The sequence below is a fragment of the Corvus hawaiiensis genome, chromosome 3 (assembly GCF_020740725.1).
Source record: "Corvus hawaiiensis isolate bCorHaw1 chromosome 3, bCorHaw1.pri.cur, whole genome shotgun sequence".
Taxonomy (NCBI): Eukaryota; Metazoa; Chordata; class Aves; order Passeriformes; family Corvidae; genus Corvus; species Corvus hawaiiensis.
Window position 1 is genome coordinate 115,294,748 of NC_063215.1, and position 17,573 is coordinate 115,312,320.

At 40.9% G+C, this 17,573-nt stretch overlaps 1 long non-coding RNA gene across 1 annotated transcript in view; it reads right to left on the reverse strand.

Annotated features, from left to right (window-relative positions):
- Window positions 1-3,076: 3,076 nt before the first annotated feature.
- The window catches only part of LOC125323770, a 59,733-nt gene continuing 45,236 nt past the window's right edge, over window positions 3,077-17,573 (reverse strand). The window contains exons 3-4 of the long non-coding RNA XR_007202639.1: window positions 4,784-4,868; window positions 3,077-3,182 (exon numbers count right to left, since the gene is read on the reverse strand). This is a non-coding gene — a long non-coding RNA (uncharacterized LOC125323770). The remainder of the gene's footprint in view (window positions 3,183-4,783; window positions 4,869-17,573) is intronic.

A 17,573-nucleotide genomic window follows, 5' to 3' on the forward strand; every position in this document is an offset into this window, starting at 1 on the left:
TTCTGCTGCCCAGGGAATGAATAATCATATTTCATAGATGTTTTTCCTGTGTTTCAATATTTCTTTTGGGTCAAACCCAAAAGCAAGTTTTTCTTAAACACTTAAATGCATTATAGTTGTCTTTTTTTTCTTTTTTACCCTTTTCAATTTGTCTCTAGAGGGCAAAGATCCCATAACTGATAGACCATTTTCATAGTGCGAGACAGAAGTTCAAATTCACTCTCTGCTAGATTCCTAACAGGGATTCTCAGCCCCATTCTGCACCAGGGACTTAAACCACCAAATTCACTGCCTTTCTTTCACTCTCCCACCCTATAGCCAAATAAAATTTTATTCACGTTCTTTTAGGGAAAAATTTTCAGTGAAACAGATGTAGAAGGGTACAGAAATAAGTAAGAGTTTGGGAAAATAAATTCAGAACTTCCTGAATCTTTTTTTACCTCAGAGTTTTCAATTTTTAGCAGTTCATAGCATGGGCTTTTTTTTTTTTTTTTCCTTTTTAAATAAGTATAATTTAAAATCACTTATAAATCCACAGAATGCTGCCTTTGGACCTCTATGTTCTTTAGCTGAGGATTATTTAGATATTTTTTTCAGAGTGCACTTCACTGTGATCCATTAATACTGGACTCAAACGAGCCACTGAAATAACACATTGCAAGGTATAGGCTCTTTGCTGTAGCTGTCCTGGGGCTCCCTCTTGGCAGCTGAAACGTCATAACCAGCAGGATTAATGTCAAACAGAGCTCAGGGAGGCATGAGCATTAACTGAGTATAGCTATTCCACCCATTCCAGTCCTTTGTCAACTGCTGAGTGAGACCTCCAAAACTAGAACAAACTTTAAGTGGTGCTTTTCCTGGGACACTGCATGGAGTCAAGACATTTGCCTCAGCATACATTTTGTGTTCATTAGCTTCTCACTGTTCCCCAGAACCTTCCTACCTAGTAAGGTGTTATAGATGTGAAGGATCATTTTCTTGATCAGCAAAAACTTGCCATGTAAAACTGGAGGAATAAAGGACCATAAAGCTGCTTGGATGAACGAACTTGTACTGACCTCCGATGGCTGGAAATGTGTATGAAACACAGTCCTGCAATTATCTGTGCTTCCTTAGGAGCTCCAGGGCTCTAATTGAAGTAATGCTGACATGACAAGAAGGAAGCATTTTTGAGGTGGAAAGCAAATGATTTATAAGGGAATCCTGAGATTATTTTTGCTTTGCATCATCATTCTCTTTTCAAAGCATGATGAGAATGTATTACCAAATGTTTGCAAAAAAAAAAAAAAGAAGTTATTTTCAGTGGGAAGTTGGTTTTTCTCTTGGAAGTTGGTTTGGAAATTTCACAAGAAGGTTTTCTTAAAACAATTTCCCACCTTATTTCTTCTTTATAAATGATTTTATAAGGCAGAAAACAAAACCACGTGAGCATGATAAAAACTACTGTCACAATTTCTATGGCTGCTGGGTTCACAATACACTAGAGAAGATCCAACTGCTAGGGATGCTAAGTCAGGAGAAACACTTGTACTTAAATCACTGTCACTATGGTAGAAACTGCCTTGTGAGCTTTGGGATGGGCCCATCTGGGGCACCAAAAAAGGTAGGGGACAAGGGAGAAGCCAACTTGATTCTGACAAGATTTTTCCCTTGTGTTTGTCCCTGAGGCAAACTCTGAGAATTTCTAGAGCTTTATGCTTTGCTCCTCCTTTTAAGGAGTCTTACAGGCAGCAACTCTGAAGAATGAGATTATGCGCTACAAAGTATCTAAAATAAGCCCCAGTACAAGAGCATAGCCAGGAAATTCTGGGTGCAGCAGGAATGAAAAAAATATTTTTTTTTTAACATTGATATACAGACTTCTTTTCCTCTGTACAGTGAAATGAAGAAGTTGAGTGACACAGGAATAGGGTTAAAATCCTCACCTATTAATTCAGAGAAGACAAACAATTAAATAAGAATTACGGGAAATGGAGTTTGCCCATTTTAGTGCAGGAAACCAGAAAATCTCAGGCTGCCACTCTGAGGTGGAAGGACAAATTGTGCAGAGATACCAAATACTGGTCCTAAGTTAATCACATCTGCTTCAGTGGAGAGCAGGTGAGAGTGACACAGGAAGCTCACAGATGGATAAGCACTTTAAAAGTGACTAAATCTGAGTAGGTACATCTGGGAAGGAGAACAGCAGAATGCCAGATGAGTGAATCAAATTGAAATATGCGAGTAACAACCAGGAAATGAAGGAACATTGGTTGCCTATGGGAGGACATAAATTACTTCCAAGAGAGAAATTCTACTATCAGCATTGGCATCTCCATACCAGCATAACTTAGGAATACTGCAGCTAAAACTATGAATTCATTGCTCAAAGTGCTGTGTTTAGCTGGGGTAATTAACACACACAAGGCTGTAGGTTTTTTTTTAAACAAAACAATCCAAAAAAGCAGCAATGTCAGAATACTTCAGTTTCACTGTGAGATACGTCAACTTTAGGCAGATGTATAGCACTGATCTTCTAAACTGAAGTGTCTTGCTTTCACTATGCTTTACCGCAGGAAAACAAAGGTGTATTAGTTACCCTGAGGTAAAAGAAAGGAAGGAAGGAAAAAAAAAAGCTGCTTCAGCCCTAGCGACAAATAGTCAGTTTCATTTACTGTAAAATGAGCAGAAGGGCTGTGCCTAGATAGGAATACAGCACTGGCCTCACATACCTAGCCAGAGGCAAGCACCTGAAGTGTCACCTTCCCCTTCTGTATTTGTAGTGACATAATCCACACTTGTTAGCTTGCTCTAACAACCTCATCTGTCTTGAGCAACGAAGGTAAAACCTTCTTATCTTGGTTTTGGGGTCAAAAGCAAAGCTTGGAGAAGGTTATTAACAGAATCAAACATATTCAGAATTCCTAGGAAACCATTCCAGTCTATTAAAGAAATCGGTTTTGTTTTGCTCACAAATTTCTAAGAGTTTTTCTTTAGCTTTCAGTAAACACAAAGCACCCATCACCATGCCTGTCAAAGCTGTTTTACCTTTCCCTTGCCTTCGTCACAAACCTATATATCAATTCCCATATCCCTCTCCAGACTGCTCTGAGAATGAAGTTATTTACGCAGGATAAAAGTTGTACCTTCCTCTGACATTAAGGATCAGTCCTTCTTCCCCAGAAGCTTCTGGAAGTGAACACCTGCAAAGAGCAGCAGTCAGCAATTTCAAAACTAAGTCATTTAAAGGGAAAAATCCAGACTTTATAGATTAAAATTGAGCCAAAGTCATGAAATTCATATTAGATATATAATGAAATCAGAACCAGTCTAGACCTTTTTTTTCCCAATTTGCTGATGAAGCAAGAGTAAAACGTTACCTAGCAGAAAGACCAGCTTCTCAAATCCAACACGCAATCTGGCAGGCATCTCTCCTGAAACTGTCTAACCTTTTTCTTCCTTCCTTTCAGGGGCCTTGTGCTCAGGTAAGAGGACTCTATTACCAGGTGGGATGTGAGGATTATTCCTGTTCTAATAGTTGCATACACAGAGACTGGAATGCCTTTCCAACCAAATTGTCCATTGAGTTTGGACAGAGACTACAAGATTTACCTCCTGTAAAAATTGAGAACATTTTTGTGCATTAAGGCTATATTGTCACATCATAGAATAATTTTAAACCTCTGCTAGGGGCTGGAGAATTCATAATTAATAAATTTTCCCTATCCAACTTTAAACTCTCAGACAGGTACAACCTAAATGACAGCATTCAACTCACAGTAAGATCTGCAGGGATGTGAACAAGCTGGCCTGCCTCAGATGGTGCTCTTATCCTTCCAGCTCTATCAGTTCAGCAGTACCTGAGCCTCATTTAAAACAGAGTATTAACCTCCTGATGAAAATGTGGGATAAATGCACCCCAACCAGAAGCTGTCACGATCTAAGTCAAATTATTGAAGTGGGACTTGAGGCGTGGGAAACTGCCTCTGCATCCTTTTTGGAGCAGTTCCCACTTTGCCCGGTCAGCTCTGGACGCAGGAGGCTGCGGGGGCCAGCCTCCGGAATCCGGGAGACCAGAGGTCTGGCTCGTGGGTCCTTCCACAGGACCATGGCAATAGAGGCAGGTGGTGGAAGAAGGAAGCAGGCTCAATTGTGGATGAAATCCGGAAGGTTTATTGTGTCTCCGAACAGGGGACCTCGCCCCCCAGGGCTGTCCAGCAACGAGCAACCCTGAACGCGCCTGCCAGGAGTTTTATGGGGGGGTGGCGACAGGGGAGGGATGACAATGGCATCGAATCAGGGAAGGAGAAGGATGGGTCTGCGGGATGAGGGACACACAAGGGAACCTATCTTGGGAAAGGAAGGGAGGGATCCTCCCCCCAAGACCAATCACTCGACGCCCCTGCCAGAACTTTCTAGAAGCTTGGGAGGGGTGCCGGAGCGATTGGCAGGGGTCTGGGAGGAGACAAATAGAGAAAGCAGGGTTATGAACACGAAACCGGGAGGGTATAAACTGGGATGGTACAGTAACACGAAACCCAAAGGGGAGACCCGGACTGAACCAAACAAGACACACTCCCACAGGAAACAGCACAGGAAGCCACAATATGAGACAAGATTATCACATGGAGTGCAGTGGTCAAATTCTCAGTGTTTGCAATTTGCCTATTTCCACCACAACAATCACAGGTGTCAAATGTTCACAAAGGATGTGCGCCACGAAATACAGCAAACAGATCACTAGTGCAGCTCAACCAGTACAGCCTTCTGCTCCATTATTTAGCATAATCAGTTGTTGGGGTACCTTTACTATGGTTCAGATGCCCTTGCTCCTCGGCCTGTATCTTTTGCAGCCAGTACTTGTTTTCCCTTCATGTGATTTCACTGATCTACAAAAGGATATGGGGAGAACTTAGAGAAAAAAAACCAAATTAATTTACACCCATTTAAAATCATATTAGAATTAACAAGTTATTATTTATCTCACTCTAATTTTTATTGAAATTCAATCAATCTGTACTCAGAAATGTATAGGGTGTGATTTTTAACAGCGGCTCAATTGTTTTCTAGCTTTAAGTGTAATTGCCCTCAGCAGGGACAAAAAGTAAAGCAAGCCAGGGACCTCTAGAAAATTGCGGTTTGTGCCAGATAAGAACACTGATAAAATTTCCATTGAAATTGCTGTGGTTAGGAGCTTAATCCTGAGTACCAGCATGCAGCTGTATTGGCTAGTGACTGCAGCAATATGTGAGAGGCTCACAAAATCCCTGCCCGAACACACAGCACCACAGTACCATATCAAGAGCTCTCCTGTGTGTTATTGTCACTTCAAAGAGAGATAACCAGCTCAATCATTACACTGTGGTAAGAGGGAGAGCCAGTATATCCATTGTTTTGTCTCTATCTAATAAAAAATCTGGAGACAGACAGCAGAGTGAAGTTACCTCTTTTTTATTGGGAATTGAACCTACCTAAATGGTCCCAGATCCAGGAAAGGTACAAAATCAGTTCAAAGTAGAAGCCTGGCAGAGTATCTCAGACGAGAAAGATGTGCTGGTCAGCCCCTCAGCACAAATGGCAATGATACGTGACTAGTCTCATTTACCAAATCGTAAATCTGTGTCAGGAGATCTGGGACAATCAAAGACCCAGTTTTTGACTGTATCGTTTAATGATCTCTATGATGGAAAAGATTTTTAGTAAAAGTCAATAGCCTACAAAACATAAAGATCCAAGATATCTAATTCAAACTTCACCCTAACCCCAAGCATTTAAAGATAAATGATTATCTTCACTTGCATGTTCCTTACAATGCAGACCTGAAGGTGTCACACAAGCCCAGGGACAAGCAAATCTCCCGTACTACACTGCCATACATTTAGAGATCACTGCTTGCTCTCCCCAAGCAGTGGATCAGCACCAAATCCATCACCTTTGATAGCACCTGGCTACACAGTCCTGAAGCACAGAATTGTTACTTGGGAAAAGATGCAGAAATCCAGCCAACAGCATGCTGATGACAAAGCCCTGCCTGCACCCCAGATGTCTGCAGCACTCCCAGGACCCATTTTCACAGGCATACATTTCCTTCTTAGTGGACTGCTGCTCAGCCTGAATTTAAGCTCTCCACAAAGACCATCTGCCCTCGCAGTGAGCACTGTACTCATTCCTGCCTGGCTGCAGGCAGCCTGCCCTGCGACTGGGAACCAAACGGGTTTCTGCACAAGCCAACAGATGGCTGTCTTGCATTTCTTTCCATTAACAGTCACATGTGCTACAGAGAAACAACTGTCACTGTTCTCTGGAATCTATTTCCCATCAGGATTCTACACGATTTTGCAAAAAGAAGGAATAAGAAAGTCTCTAGACCATTTCACCTTGTATATGGAGAAAATTTTAATGATGACTTGAGTGCTGCACAGTTTAAATATAAATAGTATAAATACTAAACATTCCTTTTTTTCTAATTAGCCCTCGTCTATTACTATGCCAGATTTTTTTTCTACTTTTATTTAAACCTTTTCAGCCTACCTATATTCAGCCGAATTAAAACAATAAATGCACGTAGATATAATGATCATCCAGCATAACTAGGGAAGAGTACCTGATCAATACTATCTAGGAAATCAGAAAAATGACCCAGTAGTCTGGGCTGGCCTTCAGAATCTCTAAGTCAGCAGTTTTTTATAAACCCTAGGCAGACTTGGCTGAATACCACACAAAATAGTGAATAATTTTGTCATAAGCACTGTCAGCTCTTTCAGTTGTTATTTGTGGCTTATTATTAACAACTGCATATGCGTATCTGCATGACAAATGGTTTTTTGCCCTGAAGATGTTTATGAATCCTAAATACTTCGCAAATAGTCAGTGAATAATTATTCATGTTGAAAAGTAATATTGCAAGTCATTATGGGTTAGATATTTTTGGTGATTTTCTCATTTTAAGACTAAATTATCTAATCATAGTGTAGAAACAGAAGACTTGAGTAAGCAGACAAATCAAATGGCTGAAAACAATTACCAGATTCTTGAAGAACTAGTAGCAGGGGATTCATAAAAAGCCTTTGTAACAATTACTTTTTTTCTTAAGTGGCAAAAATTAGAAGAATTAACACATTCATAGCAAAACCTGATCAGTTCAGGAACTGAAGAAAATAAAAAAAGATTAGTCAGTTCAGTAGTTCATCAAGGATAAATCTGAACACTTCTAGTCTATAATGGACTTAAAGATTTACAATAAATCACCATTTTCAGAGTGAAATTCTCAATCTACATAGAAAAACAGCTTCAAATGCACTATTTTAGGATAAAATCTAGAATCTTGATAAAAACGTTTATGGCTCAGCCATTAAGAGAACAGAAACACTATCACATAACTAGCACATCAAATAAATCATGAACTCCTCTAAACAGATGTTGAAAGGAATTTGTAGCTCAGAGTTGCTCAGGTAATCATTCTAAACAAATACACTTGGAAAAACACCACTGCTAATGTCAAAAGAGAAAGGAAAAGTTAAACTTATGAAATACAATTTCTGCTGTTCCTTACTTCTCTTAACACAGCATTTCTTAGTACGCAGTTGCTGGGCTTACAAAACTGGGCTACCAGAGGAAAGAGAGCAATGATGGTTAAGCAAAAGGTTTATTTTCTGTCTTAACAGAAAAAAAATCTACAGTCACTTACTCTGGGGAGAGTTCACATAGTATCAAATCCTCACCTTGCCTTTTCCCCTTGTCTTGGGAAGGGCTCTTTTTTGACATGGTAGAGGTCAAACATGAACATGAGTTCAGAATCAGAGGAAGAGACAGATGATGATTTTGTAGAATGTCTTTGTGTGGAGTCTTTCACGAGAGGCCAACCTCCCAAAGTTGCCAAAGATTGTGAGGATGATGATGAGTACATTCACATGGTGGTGAGCAAGAACAGGCAGAACACCAGGGATGTGACACCGATTACAGTCCAAGTACTCCTGGGTCTTTTTTGTTCCATCCACCCTGACACTTCATCCTACAACAATGCTTGGATGCAGGAGACTGAATAAGAAACTCACATTTCTTCTGCAAAAGAACACAATCTTGTCTTTACTGTGGCGTATTTTTGGGAAGCATATACTGCACAGCAGGTTTGTAATCTGCAGTAATCAAAGGGCAAGTATTTTTCTGTAGCAGCAGAAGGAAAACAATGGCCACTTTTTTTTTCTGGAAAAATATGTAGCCCACATTTATATGACAGCAGAATGTATTAAAGAGCAGTATATCTGTGAAGTGAACAACCACAGGTAAATTTTTCCTGGCCTAGCTGTTGACACAGCTCGCAGTCTAAGGGAAAGTTTTATGGTTTACACAGTCGGGACTCAACAAGCCAACTACACCACCATCTCTGCTGAGAACCAATTTCTTTCCAGACTCTCAGCAACTCTTAAACTCCATGGTGTCATTATCTTCCATACAGCAGATAGATTATCTTGCATACAACGTGCTCTTTCTAGTAGGACATTATTTATTTAAACAGAAGAGAGCTTTCCATAGCCAGGATGCTGGGAATTGTCCAGATTGCTGTGTTCTGCTGAAGCTGCACAACTTCTTTACAGACACTCATCTCCATGTGTGGCTGATAGAGAGATTGACAGTGTCTCCTCAGAAGCTGAGTTATCACCCACAGAGGAGCAACCACAGCCAGGTCTCCTTAACATACTCCAAGGTTACCTTGGCATCTAGATGAAACTTAAAAATCCCAGCAGCCAAAAAAAACTTGTGACACTGGCAGTAGAGAAAAGCAACATCCTGCAAATCTTCCCTGTCAGTGTAGTGGAGAGGGCACCATGGAATATTACCAAGACCCCAACCAATATTAGTTCCTTTTCATTCCGGTCTTGATGGACATTATCAACAGCTTCTGCTAAGCAGGCTGCATTTCATATTTACAGCTAATGCATTCATAATGGAGCAACCAAACCTTTGCTTGTTACTTTAATTTGCTTTCACATCACTTTAACTAAAACTTGAGATTCTTCCCTGGAGCCTCCCTCCCTTCTTTTACAAAATTCCCTTCTGCTTCAGAATATTGTAACTTTTTATTTTATGTTTCTGGGTTGAAGCTAGTGAGACCTGCTGGCCTGCAAGTGAACAGACTAGCACTGCATTTCTAGATATGGACAGAACATCTCAACCCTGGCAAAGTCTTTTCAACAGTGCTCCTCACACCCAGAGCTCTTGAGTTTCTGCAGTCACTCACAGCCCTGCCCAGGAATTAGCTTTCCTGTTAGGAAATTTTTCACAGTTGTTAATGTAGGGGATGCACAGACTGCATTCCTTGACCTCCTCACCATGATTTAGCTGCATCAGCAGCCCAGTGTCACTGGAGCTGACTTAAAAGACCCAAAAGGGGCAACTATGCTTTGACTTCATGTCTGCACACTTATCCCTATGCTCATTTTAGGAGCGTTGATAAGATTAGGTTGCTGTGAATAGATTTTTCTCTACATGTACTTATGCTTGGCTATTTCAGATTAACTGGCAAACCACAGGAATCTCATTCCTAGGTAAAAAATGGTCTTGGAAGATTGTCATGGTGCCCAAAATCGGTCTTCAGCAATACCTAAACGGATGAAGACTGCACAGGTTATTACAGATATTGTGTAGCAGAGGGTCTGTGTGAAAGAGATAATAACAGTTGCCACAATAAAGAGGTAATTTAGAGGTGCAAGAAGACCACACAGACCCACACCCCATAAAAGACTTATCCTTCCTTAAACAGGGGAACCATTCTGGATCTCTGCTTTCATATGCATCAGGAGAGGAAAATATTTATCCTGGGAGAACCACTTACTGTAGTAACAACACAGCTGGAGAAACATCCTGTTTTTCAAAATGGAGTATGTTCATAAAAATATCTTTAACCAAGTCATACTTTATGGAATGATACTGACAGTAAGAAAACCCAAACCTTCCATACACTTAAAAAAAAAAAAAAGAGAAAAATGGTATGGAAGGAAAAGAAAAATCACACACATGACAGAAAAAATTCCAGTATAATCTTGGGGTTGGAGACAATAATCATAATTTTCTTCTTCTTTTTCATTAATATTTGTCTTCTTTTACTAAAACATGCTTACTAGTAGCATGTCTTCAAAAATGATTATGAACACCTGTCCCCATCCAGCCACTTACTGGAAAAGTTTATGAATGAACATTCTCAGTTCCCTGACTGAGACAGCAAACTGACAAGGAAACACTCTTAAATCTAACAGGCGCTGGTGCATATTCAGCCTTGTGCTGATTTGGCACATCCTAGTTTTTGGTAGCAGGGAAGGACCACAGAAGTGGCTTCTGTGAGAAGCTGCTAGAAGCTTCCACCTGTCCAGCAGATTCAATCCCTGATGGCTCTGAAGATAGACATGCTACTGGCCCAACTAGAGAGTTTGGTATTGCCTCTGTGATGACATATTTAATAAGGAAATCAAAACAGCTCATGCAGCAGCTTTTTCCGAGGGGTGGCGAGGTGCCACCATCAGGGGTAATCCCAGCGCTGCGTGTGGCCATGTGGCTGCCACCATTTTGGCATGGCCTGTGGCGATGAAACACGGAATTTTAAAAGAAACATAAAAGATTTAGTTAGGAGGTTAGCTGTGCTGAAGTTAGTTAAGAAGAGCTGGACCTGAAATGAGTTTTCAAGATGCAAGTAACTGATTACTGAATAACTGATTACCTGTCACTTTTATGTTTTTTTAGCTGTGCTTAGAATGAGGAGCAGAAACATTGACAAGTAGATCTAGGGAACGTAAACAATTATTAATTTTCTCCCCATCTGAGAACCTATTCAAAAGTCACGCAAACAGGAAGTGGAAGGCCACCAAAAGTAATTTGTATTGTCAAAACACAGGAAGGCAGAAAGGTCAAATCGAGAAAGACCACTTTTACTTCATCTTGGAGACCACCGACCCAATTCAGGGAGCATACCACGCATGCTTAATGACATTTAAGCTAATTTCCATACGAAGCGGAGAATGGGAGGTATCATTGTTATATATATGCATTTGTATTTTGGATATTCATAACTTTTGTAGATAAATAGACTCTGTATTGGCTTGTAACTTTGCACTGCGTATCAGGGAATTATCCCGCACAGCTGCCCGGCGCTGGAATACGCATACACTTTCTAACTCTAAACTGTTAGAGAGTCTTTGTCCATCTCATATGGGTGTTGATATTAGATCCATACCCTTATTTTGGTAATTCAGCGAGCCATAATTTGCCTGCCTGGCCGCCCTCAGCCAGCCTCACAGTGGGTGGAAGGGCAGGGGCGGTGGCTTCTCCTTTTTGGCACTCCACATGAAGAGAGGCGTTGAATGGTGCTGGCATCGCGGCAGTCAGCACTGCCCACGCGGTGCTGGCTGGGCCACGCGGCCGGCAGCGGAAACACAGTGAGCAATTCCCCGACTCAGAACCTAGATGAGATCAACTCCTCAGCGCTGTGAGATCCTGCAGAAATCTTTGGATTGGTGGAATTTGTTGGCAATGGTACTTATGAGCAGCAGTTTTTTTCCTGACAGTCGGAGAAAGAGGAGGAAGTGAGGACATGTGGAGAAAGACAATATGGTGGCACCAAGGTCAGTAGAAAGAAAGAGGGGGAGGAAGTGCTCTAAGCGTTGGAATTGAGATTTCTCTGCAAGCTGTGGTGAGGACTATAATAAAACAAACTGTCCCCCTGTAATCCATGAAGTCCATGGGGGAATGCAGAGATCCAATCGCAGCCTGTGGGAAAAGGTGCTCACGTTGGAGTGGGTGGATGCTAAAAAAACCTGTAATCCAGTGGAAGAGCCAAACAGAGAAAGAGCCCTTGTTTTCCAGAGATAGAGAGAGAGAGCCCTTGCTTCCAAACTAGAGCAGCTTATCCTTAAAAGACTACAGCCCATGGACTAGTGATCCATGCCATGGCAGTTTTGGGAAGACTGCTTTGCCCGTGAGAGGGACTCACATTACAGCAGGTTGGGCAGGATTGCTACTTGTGAAAATAGAACCATGCTGGAGAAGTTCATAGAGAACTGTCTCCCATGGGAGAAAGACCCCATGGCATAGCAGAAGAGAGACTCCTCTCCCTAAGCGAATTGAAGAAAGATCTCGAGTGACGAATTGATCAAACACCCCCACACCTGTCTCCCTGCACTGTTGGTGGGAAGAGGGGAGGGACTGAGAGGGGGAAAGGTGTTTTAAAGGCTTATTTTACTTCTCATTATCCTCCTCTGACTCTGTTAATAATAAATTTACTTTATACCTTTAAATTTGAGTCTGCTTTGCCCTTAGAATATTTTCTCCCAGTCCTTAACTCATGAGCCCTTTGTTTTTTCCCCTCCTCTGCTCAGCTATAGCAGAGGAGAGTGAGTGAATGGTTTTTGTGGGTGCCTGGCATTTTAACCAGTGTCAAACCATGACAAGCCTAAAAACAGTAAGTCAAAATTATCCCCACAGAAGTAAAACAAAAATGTTTCCAGAAGAAAGAAGTTCCATGGTTCCCATCACAACCAGCACTATTTAATCCCTTTCAGAAGAGATCTGATTAGAATTAAATCCAGAGATATCCCCAGCTAGAAACTGAAACACACTGCTGGAGAAGCTTATTCACTAAATCAATACCAAACCAATAGTTTCTTGTCTTGGTATGGTTGACTGTGTATTCTGCTTATTCTAAAGTCAGTGATAAAGTTCATATTGACTACAGTAGAGCAGACCTGACCAGACAATGGCAGTGCCCTTTAGGAAATACCACCCATATGTAATAAAACAACAAAGAATTAGGACAAAGAAGGTCTAGATTCATGCCACAGCTCTTCCTTAAAGTTCCTGTGTGAGTGAAAAAACCCAAAAGTCATGCCATGCCTCTGTATCAGAGCTGCCATATCAAAACCAGGGCAAAGGAACTTTCCATTCCTTCACTTCTCGTCTAAGTCTAAAAGGGATGACGAAGATTTAGCTCCATCTCTTACCATCCTGAACACCATATTTGTAGAAACATAGAATCATAAAATGGTTTGGGTTGGAAGGGACCTTAAAGGTCGTCTAGTTCCAATCCCCTGCCATGGGCAGGGACATTTTCCACTAGACCAGGTGGCTCAGAGCTCCATCCAAGCTGGCCTTGAACACTGAAAACCTGTTCCAGGGTCTCAACACCCTTACAGTAAAGAATTTCTTCTGTATATCTAGCCTATATCTCCCCTTTCAGTTTGAACCCGTTACTCCTTGTCCCATCACTACAGTTCCTGTGGAGTCCCTCTCTGGCTTATTTGTAGACCCCATTCAGATACTCAAAGGCTGCTCTGAGGTCTCCACACAACTTTCTCTTCTGCAGGCTGAACAGCCCCAATTTTCTCAGCCAGTCCATAGCAATGAAGTGTGCTTGTGTGCACTGATCCCCATGGGCACAAGCCTAAAACTGCTGAGACTGATACCAAAGGGTTGTTTGAGTTCCTGGGAACAGGGCAGCTGTTGGATATGTTGCTCTGGGAGTCACTTCATCCTGTCCATTCACTCAGACATCCCCAATTTAAACACCTATGAAGCAGAAGCAGTTGAGCTACAACAGCAGAGAACTTTGAACAGGCTGTTGTAGTTTTCCAAGAAGCCAGCTCCGGCATCTCTGCTCTGTGCTGTGGCACTGATGTTTCCTTTGTTACAGGGAGGACATCGCTCATCTCTCTCTCCCCAAGTACAAGTGTCTCACAAGTCAATTCTGTGGTTAATGCAAGCTGACTAAAGGAGGTTTATGTACTGTGCAACAATACCACTGCCACTCACTCGAACAGAAGATACTTCAAGGGCAGCCTGCTCCTATGTGACACAACTACTGCTTTGCCAAACAGAACAGATGACTTGCAGTGGTAACGCTGTTTTTTGCTGTAAGTCCCTCAGCTAGACTGTTAACTTCTCTCTTGTGGCAGATGTGCCGATTAATTGCTATCTCAGCCTGCAGTGCTCCAGCTAATTTAAACACAGATGCACTGTGGAGAGTACAGAGCCTGGAGGAAGAGGGAGGGGAAAGCTGGTGTGCTTTGAAGGAAGCCCAGCCTGCTAATATCTACAAAAACTGAACAAGAAATAGATAAAACTAAATTAGCGATCTATTAAAAATAAATTAATGACATCTGCAAATGAAACTAAATCTAAAATAATCACTCTAGTAGCAGGGTCTCTGGTGAGCATTAGTGCTTAAGTTTTTCTTGTATTTGATGAAGGCATCTATTAATTAAAAATATTTATACAAGGTAGAGGCTTGACAGGAATACTCTGTGCAGCTGTTCTTAAGGGAGCTGCTTCTGTAAATCAGCTATTTTAGAAGAAAATGCCTCTAGTCTATGCAATGAAGGCAAGATTGTACTTCAATAAATAATATTTAAGGCCGGTGCTTTCTAAATAGTCTCTGCAGCTAGACTTGGATGAAGTAGGCTGCTTTCTACAGATGATATAATGCATTTCCCATTGTTTAGTTACCTTGTACTGAAAAGAAACCTTCATCTTATCCTCCTCCTTTTTTACCACTTTTTTATTGCTAACATTTTATTGAATTGTTGAACATCCAGGAACAAAAGAGGATGATCTGATATGTATGAATGCATTGTACAAATGAGGAAGACAAAGCTAAACACACATTCAACCGCAAGTATAAAAATATCAGACATTGAGGCAGGGACAAACCAAGACTGTGTGTCATTAAAGAGACTATTCAAAACAATTTTGATGAAGTTATGATTCTATTGTCATCCAGGACTGAGAAGGAATCACTTACCATTTGAAAAAAGAATTGTTAATCATTATGCAGCTCTCTGGGGCACTAACTCTTTCAGGATTTTCTTCTTTGTCTCCCATCCCCCTCTTTTTTCTATTCTTTTTTTCACCTCTCATCTTTTCACTGCTATAAAACAGAGGGGATTAGAAGTTGTCCCTGACGATGTTTCACTGTAAGGTTGTTAGTTTTGTCTTTCACCATTTATTGGTTTGAACTCTGTATGAAGCACCTGTTGGCTGATGAGAATAAATCAACAGGAAGGTCACAAATGGGTTGGTATTGTACGCTTGCCTTTTTAAGCATTTTGGGAACTCACTGCTTTGATATACAGGAATAAATGCTGGAAAGAGGGCAAACCAGGCTGTCCAACACTATTTCATTATGTGAATTATGTCTGAATTGTGTAGGCTCCTAGAACAAAAGTTAGGATTGAAGTCCTGTTGCTAATGTTGTCATAATTAACTTAGGCTAGTGAGGGCAGGAGTCTCAGGTCATGACACTGGTTAAGCAACCCACAGTTCAACTCACCTACCACAGCTATTGTGATGCTGCACGGAGAGAAATGAGCACTGCGAAAGGGCACTCAGAGAAATAAACAGGGAAGGTGATGTATGGATGCAGCTTTCTGAAAGCTCTGATAAAAAGGCCTGGCTGTGCAGTCCATCATGCTTGCTAAGTCAAGGATGGGTGGCATAAAAGCAAGTGATGAATGTGTTAAATTGCTAAAAAGTGGATCGGGGGACAGCCTGGGACTTGGACTTAATGATTTCTTTTGCTTATGCTACTGCTATGATAAAACACTATCGCCAGCCAAGTGGGAACAGAGCCCCCTCAAGCCCCCTCACTCTTTTAATCCTGGGGACCTAGCTGAAGTGAACTCTGGAGTAAAGAATATTTCTTTCAGAGAAGGGAAATAAAAAAAAAAATATTTTATTTTAGCACACAACTTGATGTACATCATGGCTCATGAGAATGTCCAGTTCCCCATGTCCTTTACAAACTACAGCTGGGCTTTACAATGAGATCTTCACAATTAGATGTTTCTCACCAACACTGCCCATTTCTGTAACACTGCAGTATATCCATAAGACCACCTCCTCAGGAATGGAACACTAAATCAATTCCCACTTTGGGATGGGGAGGGAAAGGGATGCGACCCTCCCAAATCTAAAAGCCTTTCTCACCTGGCAGTCAGCTCCATAGGCACTCGCTGCTCCATCCCGAGAAAGTGCATGAAAAGAGAATTCAGAACTGAGCAGGCCAGAAAGAGGGAGCAAGAGCTGTTGTGCTCCAGTCCCTGTCCTAAGTCTTGCTTATACATTTTGATTAAACATAGCTAAGTATCTTGGACTTCTCTCATTTCCTGAAGTGCCAAGAAAAAATATTCCTCCTTCCTTTCTTCTGTATAACCCCCGTAATCTTGCAATTTTTAAAAATTGTTTTTTTTCTATTATTAAAGATACATGCTATTGATACTTTGCATCTGTGGCCAGTTATATCTCCTTTTCCTTTCATTAGTAAAAGATACATTTAGACATTTATCCCTGTATTTTTTTAAATCAGATTGGGTGTTTGATGAAACATTTCTTTTTCTTATACAATTTTTTTCACCCATCCCTGCAATTTGGAACTCCAGCCAATACCAAAATCAAAGCACAGCCAGAACATCTTTTCATGTGCTAAGTGAAACCGTTAAGGGTTGGAAGTTGAATTCATTCTTTTCAAAGCTCATGACAAAGCTTCTACTGGTTTCAGTGAATATAGCAGTTTTCCAGGTTATTTCAATGTATGAACAGATGAATGTTACAGTGCAATCTATTGTAATTTTATTTAAATTTAAGGAACATTCAAATTACAGGTAGTTATAAAAGTCAGGGAAAAACCCCTCCATTTCTAACCCAGGAGGACAGCTTTAAATGTTGGTAAATTAGATTCATTTTTCCATAAACTCACTGATTTTCCAATTCCAGTTTTACAGATGCTGTAGGTACTGGCATGGTAGAAATACATATTTTTCCTCTTCAAGACATTATTCCAGTAATAATCAATTAAGAACTCCCAAACTTTTAGCATTTGGCCATCATTAAGATGCAGCATAAATTGGCCTATTCCCCAGGTCCTTCATTCAACAATAAATTCTGATGATACCAGCACATTAAGCAGAAAAGAAAAATAGATAATAGGGAAAAAAAGAATCGTCATTCTGTCTCTAAGTGTTAGTGAACTGGCACTATTAATGGTTTTTTCAGTTCCATTGATGCTTGCCATGCGGCATGCAACACGCGGTGCCAGCTCAGCAGCTGATGTAATTTGTCATTTTTCTGACAAAGCTAATGGATCTGTGTAAGTTTTCCCCCCAGGTGAGAATGTGACCCAACATTTAGACATGGTGTTGCTTTGATAAATTCGCAGTATAAAGAGGATGGTGGCATGACAGGCAAAAGCCTCATTGTGAAGGCAGAAGCCAAGACAACTGTAGTCTGTCAGCACAGGTGAAAGAAGAGGGGCTGAGGAACAGAATAATAGTGATAAGTACCAGAATTTTATTTCACTACCTAGAGAAGATCTGAGGGGTTTTGCTGGCCATTTTACAATTCTTTCACTTGACTTGTTTACTGATGGAAACGTTTGCCAAGGAACTTTGGAAAAATAGTGACATATGAACAATCTGTTGCGGCATATTGTAGTGGTGATGTTTGTGCTGCTATAGTTACTAAGATTTTAGCATTTTTGTAATTTGTCTTGAAAAAACTGGAATTTGGCATGAAGTTTTTGGGTACCTCCATGTTCAAGTCAGATGGTTTTCATATTT